Source organism: Monodelphis domestica, chromosome 1, assembly GCF_027887165.1.
Source record: "Monodelphis domestica isolate mMonDom1 chromosome 1, mMonDom1.pri, whole genome shotgun sequence".
NCBI classification, from domain to species: domain Eukaryota; kingdom Metazoa; phylum Chordata; class Mammalia; order Didelphimorphia; family Didelphidae; genus Monodelphis; species Monodelphis domestica.
Window position 1 is genome coordinate 640,702,945 of NC_077227.1, and position 13,983 is coordinate 640,716,927.

The following is a 13,983-nucleotide window of genomic DNA, read 5'->3' on the forward strand; positions in this document are numbered from 1 at the left end:
TTTAGAAATGATAGAATTGTTTCTTGCAGGTATAATTTGTGAAGGCTGGTATTAGAATAGAATGTAAGTAAGCTCTTGTGTAAGATCTTTTTTTTTTTTTTCCGTGGGGGAGGTTGAGTAACTGGGGAAGTCTCTACCTCTGGGATCTAGCACAGTGCCTACAAAGTAGACATTTAATGAATGCTTATTGAATTGTATTGAGGAGTTGGTATTTTTGCTTGACCTTTAAGGATGGAATGTTACTTCAGGTGGAAAGAATAGCATGAGCAAAAATGACAACTGACATTCTGACAAAAAAGGAAGAAGGCTACTATAAGCTGATAAATGCTTAAGAGCAGAGTAGTCTTGGACCACTTAATGTAAAGAATGATGATCTTATGTACTTCAGTAACCCTTAAAGACATCACTTAATTACTGTATAGTATAGTAATTTGAGTATAATGATTCTCTTGAATTCTCAAGAAAGAGTAAGATTATTTCCTGTATAAGCAAGAACATGAGATTTCTAGTTGCCACATCTGGGTTCAAATGACAGTCCTGCTGTTTAATTTCTCTATGGGTGTAAGCAGTCCACTTTGTCTAGATCTTAATGTCTCCTTTATAAAGTAAGGAGATTGTATTAAATCATCTCTAAATCCTATCAGCTCTTCAAGAAAACAGTGAAATACGTATTGAAACATGAGAGGCATTGTGGTATTCTTGTCTCTAATACTGTGTGGCAATGAGTAAATTATTTAGTCATTTCCTCCAACTTTAAAAAATACTTCAGGATTGTTGGAAGGTTCAAATGAAATAAATGTTTATAATATGCTTTACAAACTATGTCAACTAATATCACTGGTACCGAGGTAACGATGTTTAAAAGAGTTTACAACAAATTTCTTTTTATTGTTTTATATCTTTTATTTTCCAAGTCGTTTAAATTGTCTTAAAATTTTCCTTCCTTCCTTCCTTCCTTCCTTCCTTCCTTCCTTCCTTCCTTCCTCCCTCCCTCCCTCCCTCCCTCCCTCCCTCTTTTTCTCTGTTTCTTTCTTTCTCTCTCTTCTCCCCCTCCCCCTCTCCCTATCTCCCTCTCTCCCTTTCTTCCTTTCTTTCTCCCAATACTAGGTATTGGTTCCAATGTAGAAGAGAGCAGTAAGGGCTAGGCAATCGGGGTTAAGTGACTTGCCCAGAGAAACACAGCTAAGAAGTGTCTGAGGCCAGATTTGAATGTAGGACCTGCTGTCTCTAGGCCTGGCTCTCAATCCACTGAGCTACCCAGCTGCCCCCTTCCCTTAGTTTTATGTGTTAACACTATTTTAGGGTTTACAAAATATATATTATGCCTTATCTTCTCTGATCCAAATAGCAACTTGTTCTTTTTCGTTCATTTAATATTTCTACTTTTATCTTCATTTTACAAATTAATGAATTAAGGTGAAGTGAATTGCTCTAGATCATATGATTTTTGTCTGACTAGAGATAGGATATAAAACCAGGTCTTTTGTTCACCGTAGTTCTTTTTCCACTACACCATGCTGATGCTGCCTTTTACTTGGATTTTAAATTTCACATTCAGTTTGCTCACATCTTTCTTTTAAGGCTTTTCATTATAGTATGGCATCTAACACCTATTGTTTCAAATCTGATGTAATGAAATTTATTAGGGATGATTTGACGCAGAAAATGCAAGTATTGGACTAGATGATCTATTGAGACCTTTTACATGCCTAAATTTCCTGTGTTTAATTTTCTTTACATATGTTCAGTTTATGATTTGCAGTATTGGAAGGACTACCTATATAAATAAAATCAGAGGTCTCTTCTAGTACTGACACATATGATGAAATCTCTGTGATGCAAACATGACATGCTTATCCATTTTTATTGACACCTCATGCTAGGGTATACAGACACTAACTCCCGGAATTTTATGTTGCCTATGTGCCACAGAGAATAGTTACAATGTAGTAAAGATATTAGTAGAGGCACTATGAAACATTTTTAGGTGACAAAAGTTTAAGAAAGAAAGCAGCAATAAAACCAATAGCTTTTCTCAGATGGCCTATATGTTCAAACATGAAATATGGGTTCCATGCCAAGTTGAAGTAGAGATCCATTTTAGTGGGATGAAATCCATGAATTGACTAGGGCTATAGAAAAGAGGAAAAAGTGAAAGTGGAATAGTATTGTATATTATGAAGATATACTGTTGTGAGGTAGTACAGGAACTAGAGAAGGGAAACAGGGTAGAGAATGGGTACTGAATGAAAATTAACTGAGTGAAGAGTCAGAAACAAAAGGATCAGACTCCCTGAATAGAAAAAGGAAATAGATAAGGAATTTGATAAGCAAGTTTCAAATCTTAACAGAGAAACATGATACAATAGTAATGAGAGACTTCAGTTATATCTATTGGGGTTAGATTTTGAAAAAAAGAAAAGGAAGTACAGATACCAGAGAACGAATATAGATATTTGGTGTGTCTTATAACAGTAAATTAAACAATAATAAAAAGGTAGAAGACCTACTTCTATTCTGAATCTGAGTCTCAAATATTACCTGGTTGGTGAGGGTAATATTTTGCAAATCTTGCATGGTAGGAAGTACTCCGATTCACCTTTTGACACAAAAGAAAGGAAAGTATACTATAGTCTGCAATGTGGTTTAAATAAAGAATGGTTAGGATCCCATAGATCACAAATCTAGGGCCTGAATGGGAAGGGCCAGGGTTCTGAAGACACCCACAGAAAGATACAGTCCTGGGCTGAAGAAAAGGTGAGTTGTTTAAAAAGACTAATGTTTCTAATGGGAGAACTTGCCCATCACCTTAAGGCTCTTATCATTCATTCATTTATTTATTTTTAAGCTCATACCTTTTGTTTTAGTATCAAGTCCCAAGATAGAAGGTCAAAGGCTAGGCAAAGAGGTTAAGTGACTTACCCGGGGTCATACAGCTAGAAAGTATATGAGGCCAGATTTCAACTTGGGTCCTCCTGACTCCAGATCTGGCTCTATCCACTTGGCCACCTAGCTGCCCTCAATCACCTTAGGTTTTGAAAAAGACAAGAATTGATGGTTAATAGAGAACAGATGCAAAATTTGACATGATCTCAAAAGACTTATTTTTAAAATTCTAATTCTTTGTGTAAGCCAAAATTTATGGGAAAAGAAAAAACTAAGAATTTTTTTCATTATATAGGAGAAACAAGAATATTTTTAAAAAAGAACTGTTTGGGTTGGATAGATGGTATTTGGATGAATGCTTGTGAAAAAAGAGAGCTACTTAACTATTATTTTGCTTTTGTTTTCTCTACAAAGGAGAGTGATTTTTGGATTGAGGAGGAAAGAAGAAAAATGACTAGTAATACTAAAAGAGTGAATGTTGCCCTTGATGAATTCCAGTTTTCAAGCCCAGATGAATCAGATTCCCAAGCAGATATATGTTTACTTAAACAACTGTTAGATTTGAAAAACTGGAGAATTAGGAGAGCTACTCAATTTTAAAGAACAAATGTACTTAAAAATAATAGAAGCAATGTATTTTGCAAATAGTAGACCCTTAATTTTTGACTTTCACTCTTTATAAAATTATTGATGGGATTTTTATTGAACACTTAGTAAGGGAAGTAATGATCACAGTCTACCAGGCTTGATCAAAATAGCTTGTGCCAGATTAAAATTTTATTTTTCCTTTTTGACAACATATGTTGGCATATGAGGAAAATGCAATAGATTCACCTACATGTAGTAAACTTTTGACTAAGTCTCATGCTATTCCTGTGGACAAGATGCCAAGATGTGGTCTTCATAATAATTAAAATTACATGGATTTAGAACTGGTTGAGTGGGATGCTTCAGGGATCTGTCCTTAGCTTTGTGCTGATTACTATTTTTTTTTTAAAATTAGTGACTTTGGTAAAGGCTTAAAAGATATATTTGAAACTAACAAGACATAAAGCTGGGAGTAACTAGGTTAATGGATCTAGTATTTATATATCACCTTTAGGTTTGAAGAGTGCTTTTTATATTTTTGATAGTCCCCAAAACACTGTCAAGTAGATGGTATTATTATTCCCATTTTATAGATAAATAGGCTTAGAGAGGTTATACAGCTAGTAAATCTCTGAGAAACTTAGGACTTCTAGAACCCAGCCCTGGCTCTATCTACTGTGCCATGTAGTGGGCCTAATAAGGTGGAATTTAATAGAGTTAAACGTAAGACTTTACAGTTGGCATGTCTCTTCCTCCCATTGCTCCAGGCAGTTTCAACAGTATAATTAATTGTTTGACTGGATATCATATCATCTGAAAAAGATCTGAATTAAAAAGAATTAGATTATAAACACAATATGAATTAGTGATACAGGTAAAAAAGAATGCAATCATGGCTTATTGACTAGAAAAATAGTGTTCTCTTCAACTTAGGCTATACCACATAATATAGTATTGGGTGTTCAGTTATTGGCATCACATTTTAGGAAGGCCATTAATCAGATTAAGACTGTCAAGAGAAGGGCCATGAAGATAATAAAGGGTTTTGAGATCATGGTGTATAAAAATTGGTTTTAGGAATACTAACCCTAGTACAAAATATATGAGTTACAGAGCTATAAAATAATATTGTGTGAAGTTCAAAATGGGAAGGTCATTTTGGTTGATTGGGGGAAAAGGAGTCAATCTAGATAGATGTCATGAATAAGGCATTTAAGTTAGGGTTTAAAAATTAGGGAGAAATTAAATAGGCAGTCTTCTAGTTCATGTGACCAAAATATGGAGGACCATATATTTTCTTTTATCTCCATTACTTCTCAAACCTTTCCTAAACAAATTATGTGCCAAAGATAAATCAACTTCAGTTATCTCCATGTTCTAGTCTAGGGCAATTGAAACCCAGAAGAAAATTTAAGAGAAAAACAAAAACATAAATTGATTACCACCCTGAGTTCACATGGTACCCTTTTACCTCACTTCTTCACGGTGAGGATATGCTAGTTGTTACAAGGGAATCACTTTAAAAGACTGATATATATTAATTTAAGGTCGCCAAGGAATCAGCTATGTAATTCCTAATTGAAAAACTCAAGTCAGCCGTCAGCCTTTTTTGGAGTTTAATTACAATAGGAGCAAGAAAGGAATTAGAGATATATATAGAGAGAGAAAGGGGAGAGAAGGGAATAGGGCTTAAATACCCCTTCTGTTTAGGCTGGGCCAAAAGGCCCAAGCCCTTAGATAGCTGGGGCAAAGAAAAGAGATCAGTCCCTATTACTCACGTGTCCAAAATGGAGAAACAGTCTCAGAGGCCCCCCCCTTCAGCTTCCTTCAGAGCAAGCTTCCCCAGAGCCCAGGAACCACACCGACCAAAAACTCAACCACCACCTCTCAGTCTCCAGACCCTCCTATCTTTAAGGACACCATCCAAGTTGCCTCCCCTCAGTCCTCACATCTACCAATCACTCTTCATCAATTTCCCTGTCAATGGAGGCTCTCGCTTAACCCAGGACCGCCCAGAGGTTTCTGGCTTTTGCACATGTCTGTTGAAGGTCATATTTTCAAATGATTAAATCTATACTCCTTTGCTACAGCCCTTTCTAAATCCTGTTAACTTGAGTATGGTAGAGATTGGAATAATTAAATTGTGATCTAGGCTGCAGCCCTTACTCAATCCTATTAGGACTGAATAGGGTGGAGTATCTCCATTGTATCAATTCTAAAATCAATCAAGACTCAAAGAAATTCCTGTTCTATGCTTAAGCATAGGTCAAAGTCCTTTCCATTGTTCAGCAAAGGGTTTCTGTCCTAAAGTAATCTTAAGAAGGGAAGAGAAGGAACCTCCCATGCCAATGGAGTTCCCATTCCAATAGACTATCAGTAAGAAATTTTCCAAGTATGAAATATCCCAATGGTGAAATTTCCAACATTTATAAGTCTAAGGAAATTTGAGGTTTACATAGTTTAACCTAAGGACCTAATCCACAGATGTACTTCTAAGCCCAATCCTATGCCCCAGTCTCACAAATCTCTTTCCAATGCCATTGAGATCCAGGCTCCAGTCTGTGGAAATTTGCTGGGGCAAAGAATGGCAGCATTCTGTGCTATGAAAAGATTTCTCCAAGTCAGCAGCAGAATAGGGAACAAGACAGCACACGTCTAGTGAATTAGAGCTTATACTGACACCTCAACACTCTTTTCCTTCTCTCAGAGATCCAAACTTCAAGCTACAGAAGTAAACTCCAGCTGCAGTATCATCATTATGGCAGTGTTCTGAACTGCTGGACCAGGGGCCAGGGAACAGCAACAGAGAGAGTGGGACAAGATCCTAAGACAGAATATTGAAGCAATTGGGATTGGGGGGAGGGAGAATTTGGTACTCCATTAAGGTTGAGGGAAAGATCCCAGCATCTAGCTTTATGCCAGTCCACTTCCCCAAAAAGACACTTGAACCAGAGACGTAGGCTGTTGAACCATGAATTGCCCAGTGTGGGAGGAGGGGGAAATGCTTTGAGATCCAAGCTCAAGGGAAACTGCTTTCAAAGGGAACAGTCAGAAAATGAGCAATAGAAGATAAGGGGGAAAGATATTTCAATTAAATTTGAACAAAAGGGTAAACAGAGGCAGATCTCCAAGGAAGGTGACATTATATGGGGGCATATACTGCCTGTCAGCAAAATGAGTCAGTGGCTTGCCTTCGTGCCGAAGACCCTAAACAGACAGGTAACTTCCTTTATATAGATTTTGGGGTGTTTGGAACAGGGGAGATGCCCTCATGGGATTAAGAGCAACATAAACTGGATACAGAGCTGATGCACAGGGAACAACATGATTTGGTTGGAAATTTGGAAATGGGGGCTTGCAGTGACCTTTCTTCTTCTCTCAGGATACTAAGAAATGCTCAGTTGTTTCGGAGTCCAGGTGCAAGATAGCAGCCCAGACTTTTGGATACCAAACCAGACATCCTTGAAGGATAGCTTGGTGGTGGAAAGATATTAGGCCCAAAACAAACTCCCTTGAGTTCACATGTGATCACCAAGGTAAGCAAAATTCCTTGAGGCAAGAATAAATCAGTGATTAGGAGGAGAGCTGGATTTCTAAACTTAACACATGACAGAGCAGCTGACTTCTAAACTAAGTTCAGAGATAGAAGCATGACTTAAGCAGTTACAGGACAAAATAAATTACTTGTAAATAGGATCAATAAGAAAATGATTCAGAATTAGGTTAAAATTTTTTTATTTTTATTATCATACAAAACAAATTTCCGTATTGGTCATTGTAAGAGCATGCTCATACATACCCAAAACCTAAAATAAAACAATAAATATGCTGATGTGAAAGACGATTCCCAACACTTCTTTCTCTGGAGATGAATAGCATTCCCCATCATAAGTCTTTCAGGATTTCCCCAGATCATTGTGTTTCTGAGAGTAGCCAAATTTTCACTGATAATCATCATCTAATATTACTATTATTGCTTTCACCCTTACAGTATCAGTTCCTGCAGATCTTTCCAGCTTTTTCTGAAATCATCTTATTTTTTTATAACACAATAGTATTTCATAACCAACATATCCCATAATTTATTCAGCCTAATTGATGGATATCCCCATAAATTCCAATTCTTAGCTGCTATAAAAAGAGTTGCTATAAATATTTTTGTATGTGTGGTCTTTTCCCCTTTTTTATGATCTTTTTGGTATATACTGGTAGTGGTATTACTGTATATGCTGATATACTGATATATACTGATAGTGGTATTACTGGATGAAAGAGTATGTGTAGTTTTATAGCCCTTTGGGCATAGTTCCAAATTATCCTCTAGAATTTACAAGACCACCAACAATGCATTAGCGTCACAATTTTGCCACATTCTCTCCAAAATATCACTTAACTGTCATATTGGCCAATATGATAGGTGTGAGGTAGTACCTCAACATTGTTTTAATTTTTATTAATCTAATCAAGAGTATTTTAAAACATTTTTCATGTGATTATTGATGACTGATTTCTTTATCTGAAAATTGTTTGTTCATATTCTTTGACCATTTGTCAATTGGGAAATGGTTTGTAGCCTTATAAATTTGACTTAGTTCTCTATAAATATGAGAAATTAGACCTTTATCATAGAAATTTGTTATGAAAATTTCCCCCCAGTTTGTCGTTTCCTATCTAATTGGTTACTTACATTAGTTTTGTTTGTACAAAAGTTCTTAAATTTAATATAAACAAAAATATTCATTTTATATCTTGTAATACTCTCTATCTCTTGTTTGGTCATAAATTATTTCCTTCTCCAAACATCTGCCAGGTAAATTTTTCTTGTTCCCCTTATCTAGTCATGCTATCACTCTTTATATCTAAATGTATATGTTTTGACTTTATCTTGGCATAGGGTGTGAGATACTGGTCTATACTTAATTTCTACTATGTTATTTCCAATTTTCCCTGCAGTTTTTGTTGAATAATGAGTTCTTATTCCAAAAGGTGGGATCTTTGGGTTTATCAAGCTCTAGGTTGCTAAGGTAATTTATCCCTGTATATTGTATTGTATACTCCTCTACTCCATTGTTCTACCATTCTATTTCTTAGCCAGTACCAGATTGTTTTGATTATTACTGTTTTATAGTACAGTATGAGATCTGATACTGCTAGGCTGCTTTCCTTAATGTTTTTTTTTCATTAGTTCCCTTAATATTCTTCACCTTTTGTTCTTTCAGATGAATTTTGTTATTTTTTTTCCTGGTTCTTTAAAATAATTATTTGGTAGTTTTATTGGTATGGTACTGAATAAATAATTTAGGTAGAATTGCCATTTTTTATTATGTTAGCTCAACCTACCTATGACCAATTAATATTTTTCCAGTTGTTTAGATCTGACTTTATTTGTATGAAAAGTATTTTGTAATTGTTTTCATATAATTCCCATGTTTGCTTCAGCAAATAGATTCTCAGGTATTTTATATTCTTTAGAGTGATTTTATTTTATTTTATTCATTCATTCATTCATTTACTTATTTACTCATTCATTCACTTATTTATCTATTTACTTATTTTCATTTATTTATTTATTCATTCATCCATTCATTTGTTTATTCTTCCATTCATCCATTTATTTGTTTGTTTATTTGTTTCTTCTCCCTTTACTTATTCATTTATTCATTCATCCATTTATTTATCTATTTATTCATTTATCCATCCATCTATTTATTTATTCATTTATTTGTTTATTCATTCATTCATTCATTCACTCATTCATTTATTTATTCAGGGACCTTACATTCTGTACTGGAATCAATACTGTGTATTGGTTCCAAGGGTAAGGGCTAGGTTGTTTTTTTTTAATGTTTATTTTCCCAGCTTTTTCCTTGACTGTCACTTTTATTTTAAAAAGTAGGCTCTGTTCTCAGGTAGGATAGGGCACTCTCTTAAAGTTCACTTTTTCCTTGAAGCTACCACCCTTCACCTTTTTTCTGGGTTTCTGTAAGTTTTTGTTCTTCCAAGGGTGTATGATGGCCTGTGGCCTAGAGCTTTAAAAGCAGTCTTTCACTGCTTATTCAGTCACTCCCTGAGACTGCTACTGCTGACTCCAATTCTAGCCTCAGGTTTGCGTGAGTGTTTTTGTTCTTACTCTGGGCTTGATCTGGTCAGGCACACTATGACCTACCTTGCCCTGAGTCTCTGCCTTGAGCTTTGGTAAGGGTTAGCTATGTCTAGGCTCCCATAGGCCAGCACCCTGGGAACTGTCTTTGCTAGGAATCCTGGGGCTTAGCTCTGGGTTTATACTGACCTAGAGTGCTGCATAAACTGCCTCAAACTGGGATTCAGATTCTTACTAGAAGCTTGGCCTAGGGCTCCTGACTTTCCTCTGGACTTTCACAGATCAGGTGTGCAGTGCAGACTGCTTTGGGATGGAATTTCAAACCTTACTGTAAGTTTATTTGGAACTTTAAGGGGAGTGTATAGAGTTGTACTGCTGTTGGCCTAGGGTGTGAATCAGGATCTAGGTGTTGCCTTGGGCCCAAGTTCAGAACTTAGAACAGTATATGTGGGGGTGGGAGAAACTCATTGGTCGCTTGCTCCTTACTCCTTGTCCTAGCCTCATGCTGGTTCTGCTCCCTTCTCATCCAGTGACCCAGATGTTCTCTATTTACCTTTCAAGTTGTTCTCTGCTTACCTTTCAAGTTGTTCTCTGCATTTAAGTTGCTTCACTCTGTCTCCCTGTTGTTTCTTTCACCCCAGTATTCTTTTCTGGAGTTATTTTAAGATTGGTTAGAGAAAATTCTCTTTGAGCTACCCTGCTTCTACTCTACCATCTTGGCTCCACCTCCCAGGATCAATTTTAATCTTCTCAAGGGGAAAGATTAAAATTGCCAAGGATCCCAGGAAAGAGAAAACTAAAAATACCTTAAACATAAGTAAATAAATCAATAGAGAAAAGAAATTAGCACCAGGAGGCAATATTGGCTTGAGGTTTGGTGAGACTGAGGACCTTGTGGAATCTGAGGAGATCATGGAACCACTACGTGTGGTTTTCAAGCTTTTTATTTTTTTGATCAACTGTGCTAATTTACCAACTTTCCCTCTTCTTTTCTTTTTTTAATCTCAAAAGAAAAATACCATTCATTATATAAGATGGCTCCCTGAGAAGGGGAAGAGGAGGGATACTTGGAAAAGCTCTGATGAAAAAAAAGAAGACATCACAAACATATTCAAAAGAAAATATTTAACTGGCAGAGTGGATGAGGAAGAATATTCTAGGGATAGCATAACTGTGAAATGCTTCAGATTTGGAAAGTTTGCAGCCAGAGCATTTTTGGTAACAGTTTGGTATAGTTTGGCTTGATTGTAGAGCATTTCATAGCATTATGTGGAAAGGTTGGAAAGGAGGGTTGTTGGTATATTATGAGGGTTTTGAATGGTCAAAGGAAGGGAATTTGAGTGTCCTTAAAATTTTTCTGTTCTTTCCTGTTCATACTAGATAATGTGACCATATCTCTGCATCGGTTAGCAATAAAATTTGAAATATGAATTGGGAATAAGAGTAAAAAAAACACATTAGGAATGTGTTGAAATAGTCCAAGTAAATGGTAATTAGTATATACTGAGGTTTTGTAAGTAGGAATATAGAAAAATAGTTGAATTTAAAAATTGATGTACTGGTGAATCATCACTGGAAAATGCAGTAAGTTTAAGATTTGAATATAGTTCTATTTTTAAAAATTAATTAATTTATTTAAAAACCCTTCCCTTCTGTCTTAGAATCAATACTGTGTATTGGTTCCAAGGCAGAAGAGTAGTAAGGGTTAGGTAATGGGGGTTAAGTAACTTACCCAGGGTCACACACCTAGGAAGTATCTGAGGCCAGATTTGAACATAGGCCTGACTTTGAATCCATTGAGCTACCCAGCTGCCCCATATAGTTTCATTTTTAGAAAGAGTCAAGTAAGAAAGTTAGAATAGTAAGTTTAGGGAGAAAGATAAGCTACTTTTTTAGATATGTTTGACTTGGAATCTTTGCCTTAATAGTATGTAGAATATTATAAATAGTATACTACTTGAAATATACTCCCTTCTTACCTTCGCTTCATAGAATCTCTTTTTACAAGATACAGTATGATTATGACCTGCATAAAACCTTTACTATTCTTCCCTTAACTACTAGTGACCTTCATCTCAGTCTACCTTATGTTTAATATTTTTTCTTTTTAGTCTGTATACATTCTTATATGTACTTGTTCTCTTCTCCATTAGAATATAATCTTGAAAATAGGCATTTTATTCTTTCAATTTGTATCAGCCCCTACCATATAGTACCTGGCACATAGTTGTTGCTTAAGAAATACTTTTTGATTTATTGATATCATACTTAGTTACATTCAGATAAAGTGAACACGAAGTTAGTCTTCAGGATGAAACTAGTATGTTAAGGTAGTGTGACAAGCCAAAGTCAAGATATCAGGTTTTGGTGGGTGAATTTTTTGTTACATAATTTCCTGTATATTAAAATATAATTGAATTATTTTTAGATGTGTACTCTTGCTAAGAAACTCAGTCCTACTTGGGGCCATCAATTCCCTTTTTGAAGAAAATCTATAGCCACAAAATTTTAAATTGTCTAAAACTCTCTGGCTTTATTCATTTCATTTCTGTATTTTATTTCTTGAACCATTTTTTCCATTGAATTTTTTAACTGTCCCATTTCCATTGATTTGCTCACATCCAGTACAAAGAAAAACATTGACTTAGTTTTAGTGATCTCATCAAGTTCTCCATTGGATTACTCTTTTTTTTTTCATCTTTGGCTGTAGCTATTATATATGCTGCAATTATTTTGGTGGTGATTTCTTTATTGATGCTGATAGCAATTATTGTTAATCAAAATGAACATGTTTTTTCTCCATTACATGATTCTTCTTGTTGCTTTTGGACCTAAGATGAAACCAGTTCTGTTATCTCCTTTATTTACTTCACTGACACAAATCTTTATTCTTTTATTTAGATTTAACTTTGTTGTCATTTAGTTTGATTTATGCTGAAACCAATTCTGGATAATATTTCTTTGTTTATCTTACATTTCTTCTGCCACTTCAGAATTAACACTGCAAAATAGAAAATGGCTTCACTAAATTAAGGATATTAAAACATTTAAAAAATAAATTTAGCCAACAAAAACATACATGCAAATTCAAATATACAAAACAAGATTGTATAGTAAATCATGAACTGGCCATTTCCAAGTTCCTTTTTTAAAAGCCTCTTGATTTGGGTAACTAACTGGCTCAATGAATTGAGAGCCAGGCCTAGAGAAGGGAGGTCCTGGGTTCAAATTTGACCTCAGACATTCACTAGCTATGGGACCTTAGGCAAGTCAGTCACTTAACCCTGGAAGGGAAGGTAGGTTTTCTTTTTTTTTTTTTAAGTCTCTTGTTAAACTCTGAGTGCAGATAGAAGTATATTAAAAATTTTTTTTCTTAGACACCCCCATGGCTAATATAGAAATATGTTTTGCATGACTTAATATATGTAATAGGCATCGTATTTCTTATTTTCTCAATGGTTATGGGAGAAGGTGGAGGGACAGAATTTGGAACTGAAAATAAAGCGTTGCTTTTAGTAAGTTAGTAATAACTTGATTGCCATCTTTGTTTCCACAGTCCCTTTCTGATTTTTTTTTCCCCAACCAATATTTCTGGGTGGCATGGTTGCTATATTTATAATTTTGTACAGAATTGTAGTTTGTCTTCAGTTTTGCTTTTTTTCTTTTAAAAATATTTTTCTATGTTTACATATTTCTTTATCTTTCCCTTCCCTCTTCCGTCCCCCCTTCCAGATCCAATAAACACTTCCACTAGATTATACACAAATATGATCACTTATAGCCATTTCCATATTATTCATTTTTGCAATACAGCAATCCTTTAAAATCAAAACCCCAAATCATATATCCATACAAACAAATGAAAAGTCATTTATTTTTCTTTTCTGTTTTGTACTCCCACAGTTCTTTCTCTCGATGTAGGTAGCATTCTTTCTCATAGGTCCCTTGGGATTGTCTTGTATTAGCAAAGTCCATTACATTGTATTATTCCATAATGTTTCGATTTCTGTATATAATGTTCTCTTGGTTCTGCTTATTTCACTCTGCATCAGTTCCTGGAGGTTCTTCCAGTTTACATAGAAATCTTCCAGTTCATCGTTCCTTACCACCTAATTGTATTCCATCACCATCATATATCATAATTTGTTCAGCCATTCCCCCAGTTTTGCATTTATTTTTCTACTCTCTAAATGTCTTCTGTGCTTTGGGGAATTGTTAATATTTGTCTCTTCTTATGATTCTGATATTTCATTCTGCTCATATGCCATGGATATGTTGAGCCATTCATCAAGCTTGGAGCACATGGGTTTTTTCTAGTTTTTTGTTATTATGTTTAATGCTATTAGCAATATTTTTGTGTGGTATTTTTCTTCTATCTATAACAGCTTTAGGATATAGTGCTATCAGTG

General features: G+C 35.2%; 1 protein-coding gene across 9 annotated transcripts in view; it reads left to right on the forward strand.

The window, feature by feature from the left end:
• The window catches only part of USP34 (ubiquitin specific peptidase 34), a 357,595-nt gene that overhangs the window by 32,617 nt on the left and 310,995 nt on the right, over positions 1–13,983 (forward strand). The window contains exon 1 of one of the 9 annotated variants that reach the window (XM_056813960.1): positions 6,882–7,010. The exons of the other annotated variants lie outside the window; for them this stretch is intronic. The gene's annotated coding sequence lies outside the window, so the exon portion shown is untranslated. Of the gene's footprint in view, positions 1–6,881; positions 7,011–13,983 lie in introns of those variants that run through there. 9 annotated transcript variants of the gene reach the window in all.